At 41.5% G+C, this 8,655-nt stretch overlaps 1 long non-coding RNA gene across 3 annotated transcripts; it reads right to left on the bottom strand.

The window, feature by feature from the left end:
* Positions 1-873: 873 nt before the first annotated feature.
* Positions 874-8,135, bottom strand: LOC103099246 (uncharacterized). 3 transcript variants are annotated; one of them, XR_008915213.1, is made up of 6 exons: positions 8,119-8,135; positions 2,466-2,642; positions 2,156-2,263; positions 1,823-2,004; positions 1,347-1,466; positions 874-1,237 (listed from the first exon to the last, which is right to left on the bottom strand). It is a non-coding gene; the product is annotated as an uncharacterized LOC103099246 (long non-coding RNA). The 3 variants fall into 3 exon arrangements; XR_457975.3 differs by lacking the exon at positions 8,119-8,135 and adding an exon at positions 2,802-3,027; XR_457974.3 differs by lacking the exon at positions 8,119-8,135 and having other exon boundaries at positions 2,466-3,026.
* Positions 8,136-8,655: the final 520 nt, after the last annotated feature.

Here is an 8,655-nt window from a genome sequence, read left to right on the forward strand (position 1 = left end):
ATTCCATTATAATCATATGCCCCAGTTGATAGTCACCCCCTCAATTTCCAGTTCTTTGTCACCACAGTACATATTTATAGTTGAACTTGCACTTTCTAAGATGAAAGACAATTGTTTACACATGTATATGGGAATATAAAAAAGTGATTTGGGGAGGAGAGCACTAGTAGCTGGGAAGGGGGGATGATCAGGAAAGGCTTCACAGAGTTGTTACTTGAGCTGATTTCTTGAAGGAAACTATAAATCTGTAAAGGTAGGTTGGAGCCTGGCTGTGAAAGATTTCAAATGCCAAACAAAGGAGTTTCTATTTGATCCTACAGGTAATAGCCACTGAAAGTGATTGAGTGGGTGAGGGACATGGTCAGAACTATGTTTTAGCAAAGTCCCTTTGGCAGCTGTGAAGAGGAGAAACTTGAAGCAGGAAAACCATCAGGAAAAAAGGCCATTTCAGGCCTAGAGACAGGAGGTTCTGGGTTTAAATCTGGTCTTAGACACTTCCCAGCTATGTGACCCTGGGCAAGTCACTTAACCCCCATTGCCTAGCCCTTACCACTCTTCTGCCTTGGAACCAATACACAGTATTGTTGACTCCAAGATGGGAGGTAGGGGTTTAAAAAGAAAAAAGGCTATTGCTATTGCTATAGTTCAAGGAAGAGGTGGTGAGGGCCTGTACTCAGGTGGTGGCCCTCTGAATAGAGAGAAGGGGAGGGATGTAAAAGATGTTGGTGTTGGTAAGTAGAGTCACCAAGGTTTGGCAACTGATTGGATATGAGATGTAAGCCAGTGAGCAACAAGAGATTAAAGATGACTCTGTAGCTACAAACCTCAAGTGACTCAAAAGATAGTGGTAATTCCCCAAGAATCAAAGGTACATTTGTCCTAGTGGGATGTTTATTCAAATGACTTAGAAATATTGACCCTGCTATTGAGTTCTCCCTAGGTATTTTCTATCCCCATCTCATGGTACAGCCCCTGCTACAGGCCTCAGAGCTATTGGCTCTGTCAGGGCCTCTTCCACACAGTCCCTTTTAGTACATAACTTTTTCCAGATGATTTGTCAAGGTGTGAAGGCCAAGTCACAACAGTTTCTAGCTCTCCCTTTGAGTTCAAGTGGGCGGATAATTTTAGCCCCAAACATTTTGTTGGGGATCTTTTCTCTCTGGAGGATGAACCTTTTCTCTTTCCAGTAATGGTGCCAGTACTCGTTGACGCCTGCCCCGAATCCAAAGAAGGAGACCTGAACCAGAGAGGGAGAAGGTGTTGGGGGGTGAGGTCATGCAGGTCAAGGTCTTTCCCCATCTGGAAGGATAAGGCCAGAATCCCCCTTATTTCTTGTAGCCTCTCACCTGATCTCATGTATGCAAAGCATAGAAGATGGCAATGCATTCATTGGAACAGAAATGACCATACTATTTTTGCCAGTTCTCCTGAATGTAGTTGAGGAACCTGGGGATGTCCACCAAGACCTGTAGCAAAAAGGAGAGAATTGACCTCAGAGCCTGAGGAAAGGAGGGGATCAGCTATAAGGTTCTAGAAGGTGAAGGGAAACCTGATAAAAGGCTCTTTGAGTGAATGCAGAATAGGCCAAAGTGAAGGGATCTGTCATCAGTGTATCATCCCCATCTGTTTTTACCTTATCTGCTTTGCTGAGTGGGAACCTTCCAATGGGTCTTGAGGGCAAAGAGTTGGGTCTTGGGTATGGTTAAGTCAGCCTCTCTGCTCCTAGGTAATCTGGACTTGCTATCCTCAAGGCAAACCCCTCTCCCACCAGAATAGCCCCAAATATCAACCATTAGCACTGGAGTACTCCCATGTGTCATACCATTGGGTGTGAGGGGATCCCTCCACCACTGACGTAGCAACCCACGCCATATCCACTGATTCAAATGGCACCAGCAGCAAATGAATCTCTGGGAACAGGTCTTGAGCACTCTCTGGGTACGTCAGATGTGAGATCCAGTCCCTGTGTCCTTCTCAAAATCCTGGCCAGGGGCCTGATTCATACTTTCAAAGGAGGAAAGAGTGAAAAGACTTGCCTTCTCACCTCAGGCTTGCACCACCCAGCCCCAACATCAACCCCAACCTGAAAAATAGTGTGGTAATGATTAATGACCTGGCCATAGCTAGAGTCTCTCAGGTTCCCCAAGTTTCCTACCATAGCACAGGTCTTGTAGCAGGGTCTTCTCTGTTCTGGCTAGGGACTGGAGATCACGCTAAACAATTCCGTCCTGGCCAGATGGAACTTGGTGAAATTCTTATGCCTCTACATTCAGAAGAGAGGAGATAGTGAAGGAAATGGAGACAGCTGTAACCTCCCTCCCACTCCTAATCAGGATCTAAGTCCATAGAATGATATTCCTTCCCTGGGTACCAAGAAAGAATGGTCAATCCATTCATAAATGAGCCTAGCAGAGGAAGTGGGCATGGAAATTGAGGCGCTCCCAAGGGCTAAGATAATCACTAACCATCCACCAAACCAGTATATCAGTGGGGAGTTTGCTGTCTGGTTCCAGAAGGGGATCCAAGGTCAATTCGAAGCGATGATCAAATTAAGGAGGGGTACTCAACCGGCGGGCACACTGAAAGCATCTTTCGGAACTTCTGCGGAGATTGCAGACTTTAGAAGAGCCTTGGGGATAATCCTGGAATGTCAAGGGTATTAACCATAGGGAAAACACTGATGCTACCCCCAACCCCAAGATCCGGTACCATTTCCCCATCCCCTTGTAGTTGCTCGCCTCCTGAACAATATAGGTCCAGCATAGATTTGGAACTGGAATAAGAAGAATCTAATACCCTACCATTAGTCCCTAAACCTCTTCCTGCCCCACTTCCAACCCTTGCCAAGGATCAGGACACCAGGCCCCAAAGATCCAAGGAAGGAAGGGAGCTACAGGCTCCACAGAACTCTAGAATTAGCCACCCATTTCCTAAAAGAAGGAAAGAATTTTGCTCTGAAGTGGAGATTGAAGAGAGAGAGTGAAACTTGGTAGTTTCTGTAATTTTTCTGAGTGGGAAAGATTGACTTACAGGCATCCCCAGTGCTAAAAAGTATATCTGTGACCCAGTCACAGAGTGTACATTGTGACCTCCTTGACTTAGGGCACTGAGTTACCAATATGTCTATTAGCCTGGCCACAGCCTGCAACTTGACATAAGAGTAGGGATTCAATCCTTTGCTGGGAAAGATCTAAGACAAACAAGAGAAAAGGAGAAAATCTTTGCAAAGGCTAATGTGATGGAAAGACCTAAGAGGTGATGCTGACCATTCCAAGTAATCAATAAACATTTATCAAGCCCTTACTATGTGTTAAATGCTAAAAAGGGGGGGGGGGGGCGGGTAAAATCCAGTCCCTTCCCTCAAGCTTAGCATACATTCCAATGAAGGAAACAACATGGAAGTAATTAAATAGAGAGAAGATATAAAATCAGAAAAGGTTTTGATGGGAATGAAAGAGGGAAGCTCTCTAGCTTCTTCAGAGCCAAGTCTCAGAACTTCAGAGGTGGAAGAGAACATAAAGGTTTCTACTGCAAATCATATCTGAACAGGAATTCGCACTATAACATCCCTAGCAGTTGGCTATCTAACTTCTTACAGAACTCCTGTAAGATTTTCATGTAGTCCAACAATTCTTATATTACCTCTTCTCAAGCTGTTATTTCAGATTCTCTTCTTTTTCATTCTTTTAATTTTTTTAAAATGTTTAAATTTTTTTAAACATATTCCTTCTGCTTTAGAATCAGTAGTGAGTATTGGTTCCAAGGCAGAAGAGTAATAAGTGCTAAGAAATGGAGATTAAACACCCAGAGAAAGAACTGTATGAGTAGAAATGCAGAAGAAAAACATATGACTTATCACTTGGTTATATGGGAATATGATTGACAGTTTTGGCTTTAAAAGATCACTATTACAAATATGAATAATATGGAAATAGGTTTTGAGCAACAATACATATATAACCCAGTGAATTGCTTGTCAGCTTTGGGAGGGGGAAAAAGGGGGAGGGAGAAAAAGGGGGAGGGAGAGAACATGAATCATGTAACCTTAGAAAAATAAATTAAAAAATAAATTAAAAAAAAAAGAAAAAAATAGACATGGAGGTTAAGTGACTTGCCTAGGAAGTGTCTGAAGCCAGATTTTAATCCAGGACCTCTCATCTCTAGGCCTGGCTCTCAATTCACTGACACACTTAGCTGCCCCCTGTTTTATCATTTCTTGATGTTTAATGAAGTCATTAGCTATCCCTTACTCCTTCCAATTTTTAAGAAGCTATTTTCTTAAGTAAAATTTTTGCATCTCTTTTTCCAATTGATTTTCTTGCATTGCTTTTTTCTCTTCCTGGTTTTTCCTCTACCTCACTTATTTGACTTTAAAGTCCTCTTTAAGCTCTTCCGATTTTTTTGACTCTGTGACCATGTATTTTTCTTTTAAACTTTACACATTGTTGTTTTGACTTATCTTCTGAGTCTGAACCCTGATCTTCTCTATTACCATAATAACTATCTGTGGTCAGGTTCTTTTTTTATTGTTTACTCTTTTTTAAAATGTTTATTTAATTAATTAATTTAGAATGTTTTTTTCATGGTTACAAGATTCATGTTCTTTTCCAGTCCTCCCCCAACTGCCCTCCCATAGCTGATGGGCAATTCCTCTGGGTTTTACATGTGTAATTGATCAAGACCCATTTCCATAACATTAAATTTGCACTAGGGTGGTCATTTAGAGTCTATATCCCCAGTCATATCCCCATCGACCCTTGTGATCGAGCAGTTGTTTTTCTTCTGTGTTTCTACTCCCACAGTTCTTTCTCTGGATGTAGATAGCATTCTTTCTCATAAGTCCCTCAGAATTGTCCTTGATCATTGCATTGCTGCTAGTAGAGAAGTCCAATACATTCTATTGTAACACAGTGTATCAGTCTCTGTGTGTTTACTCATTTTTAAATAGTCTATTTCTTGGCTGTTAACTTTATATGTTAGGGTTAGACTCTGCTCCTGGGGTCTGAAGGATAACAAGTTTCAGGGTTTTTTTGGTGGTATTTTCAGAGCACTGTCTGGGTATTTTTGATTTTTTTATTCTTCTAATGTACTATAATCCAAGGCCAAGTTCTATCATTGTGCTCCTCCAATTTATGTATTGAATAATGAGAGACCTCAAGTGCTCCTCTCCATCTCTGAGCCACAACTAGTGCTACCCTCCACCACCACTGCCGCCACTGCAAATGCTCTTACTTCCTCTATCTCAAAACATAGCACTGGCCTCTGTTTTCCCACAGATGCGACTGTCAGTATACACACACACACACACACACTCTGAAATCCAAACCAAAGACTCTGCTCTTCTGCATGACCACAACCAGTGGTCCAGAAACCAAAAGCAGGGCCATGACCCTATGCAACCACACTCACTGGTGTGTGCTCCCTCTACCTTACTGGTATAACATCCAGTCACTGTGCCTGGGGCTCCATGTTTACTACCAGTCCCCTTCAATCTTCCCCTAATCAGTCACCCCCCTATCAAGTAAGTTGAAAGTTCTTGAAACTGGGGATTCTGCAGTCATAGCAGTACCCAAAGCTTTCGGTTTGTTGACATAGCCATATCTGAATTTTGTTCTGTCTGGACCACAATCTGGGTAGTCAGATCTTTCCTAGCATCCTTCCAAGTCATCTTAGGCTGGACAGCTGCTTTACCCTGACTTTTTATTCTTTCTACAACTCTAAATTTCAATTGAGGCATTATTTTAAGTCATTTGGAGGAAAATTTGGGAGAACCAGGTAATTTCCTGCCTTATTCTGCCATCTTCCCATTCACTATAATAGTTTCATATCATTATTAGGACATGCTCTAAGGTCTCATTTCCATTCTATTTCTTTGACCTTCCTAAAATATGGTACCCAAAACTTCAATTTTAGGTTCAATATGAATCCTATAAATAGAAGTCACATCTCTAGAGAGCAAAAGACCCAATTATAGTTCTAGTGTCCAAAGGCAGATTTTTAATTTCTGGACCACAGGTTAAAATATAGGAATAGTGGGCCTCTGACTATGGACAGACAAAAACTAAAAGGGACTGGTAAATCTAAAGAGAAGAATAAAGATAGCACAAAGTAAATATTCCCTGGCAGTTATTACATTATGTTATCTATGACATTATATATAATTATTATATTAACAGTTTTATAAAAACTGGATCACTTCAATAAGAAAAATTAAAGTAAACCATTGAATAACTAAAGGAGACTATGGTCCCATTCTCCCAGGATTTTTTCCAGTTACACAACACTAGTATGCTTAAAGCTTGAAGTGTACTCAGTTCTAATTAGTATTGACTGCTGAAACTTTTCAGCAACATGGTATAGTTATAATTCCACTTTCCTCATCCTATGTAGGCCTTTCTGGTTAATTTTCTATATATCCGCTTTTTGCTACTGATCCATGTTCCCTGAAGCCAATACCTCACCAGCAACATGAGAGTTGCCATGGCAGACCCTTTGTCTGAAAATCCTATGTAAACCTGGACCCAATAGCTCTTGGCCTGCAACCAAAGAGCACCACCAATATCCAATCTGTTGCCAAGGTCTATTGATTTTACCTTGGCAACATCTCTCACATATGTTCTGTTCCCTTCTCTGACATCACATTATGCCTAGATTACTGTAATAACCTGTTGGTAGGTAATAAGTGTCTCCTCACTTCTGCCCATCTACCATTCAGCTGTCAAAGTGATCTTCCTAAAACACCAAATCTGACCATGTCACTCACTGTGCATGCCCCACTTCAATAAACTCCAGTGGCTCCCTCCCCCCCCATCGCTTTTAGGATCAAATTTTTAAAATCCTTGGTATTAAACTCTTCATAACTTGGCCCCACTTTCCAGTCTTCTTATACCTTACCCCCCACTCAACCCCCATGTACACTGTCATCTAGTGACACTAGTCTAACTGTTCTTCAAACAAGCCACCCCATCTCTCAAATACAGGCATTTTCCCTGGCTGTCTTCTGTACCTGGAATGCTCTTCCTCTTCCTCTCTGCAACCTGATTCCCCTCAAATCTATCTAAAATCCTTTAACCTTCTGTAGGAAGCCTTCCTCGATCCCCCTTAATTCTAGTGCCTTCCCCTGTTGATTATTTCTGATTTATCCTGTATAGAATTTGTTTATATAAAGTTATTTGCATGTTGCCTCTCTCATTGGACTAGGAACTCCTTGAGAGCGAGGGCTACCTTTTATTTTTCTTTGTACCCTCAGAGTTTGGCACAGTGCCTCCAAATAGTAGGCACTTAAATATTTATCAACTGACTGACATCTCACTAATTTCTCTAGGCCACCAGCCAACATGTCACTCCAAAGGGGTAAAAGAGACCACATGCAATTCTATCCTTGACTGCATCTGTTCCTACCCTACTATGCTGTAATAAACCATTCTAATGATAGATTGCTGGGGCGGAGCCGAGACAGTGGAGTAGAAACTGGGAAAGCTCAAACCACTATAAGAATCTAGTCCAATTAACCTTAAAATAATGCCTCAAAACAAATACAGGAGTGGGCCAGCTGGGTGGTTCAATGGATTGAGATTCAGGAACAGAGATGGGAGATCCTGGGTTCAAATCTGGCCTCAGATACTTCCTAGCTGTGTGATCCTGGGCAAGTCACTTAACCCCCATTGCTTAACCCTTACTGCTCTTCTGTCGTGGAACCAATACACAGTGTTGATTCTAAGATAGAAGGTGAGGGTTTTAAAAAAATACAGGAGTGAAAGAACCAACAAGGAGACAACATGAAGCAACTTTCATGCAGAGAACGACTTGAAGGGTAGGCAAAGAGGGTCTGGTGTAAAGGTTAAAATTAATGGTTGGATGATGATTATATGAAATTATATGGTCACCAGTATTCATTATATCTTGAGTGAGAAATTTATTTACAAATAGAGAGGAAACAATAAAGAAGAGAAATGTGAGGGGGATAGAGAAGTTATCCATCCTATCAACCTAAATGTTTTGCTCCCTGTCTGCTTAATCCAGGCAGAGATTAATTAGCTCTCAACCAGAAAGGCTGGTAGTAAATAACCATGAGACCTCAAAGATGGAAGCTAGGAAATGGGTCAGCCTTTTACTCACCCAATAAAGTAATCCAAGAGTCAGAGTCCAAGTAGAAGCTGAGCTCTGAGCCCATGATCCAAGCTGTAGTCTCCAGCAAAGCTCCCTCAAAGACTAAGACTATCCCCAGAAGACAATCTATTCAGACTTTTCTCAAAGACAATCTGCTCTGAAGGAGTTCGGACTTGCTTTTTATGGTGACTTCTTGTCCTTTCCCCTCTTCACAGGGGCCAATCACAGTTTCCAAATTGTCTAGCATTGCCCAGGGGGCAGTGTCTGTAGGATCAGCTTCACCTTCTGGAGGTTAAATTCTCATCAATAAGATTCACAGATTCCTGGCTGATTGAATTTCTAAGGGTGTGAATTCTCCAAGTAACCTGCTAGCTTCTCACCTAGTACTAAATAAGGTGTTTAATCTTTTGTTGATTCAATTCAAAAGTAGACAAGGGGGAGTTAATCCTGTCTTCAGTCTAGTGAGGTACTAATTAGGGGTACATAAGTTAGTGTTAACTCAGGATAGACAATAAAGAATTCTCTTTCACACTGGTTCACTGGAGT

This window comes from Monodelphis domestica, chromosome 1 (genome assembly GCF_027887165.1).
Source record: "Monodelphis domestica isolate mMonDom1 chromosome 1, mMonDom1.pri, whole genome shotgun sequence".
In the NCBI taxonomy this organism is placed as follows: Eukaryota; Metazoa; Chordata; class Mammalia; order Didelphimorphia; family Didelphidae; genus Monodelphis; species Monodelphis domestica.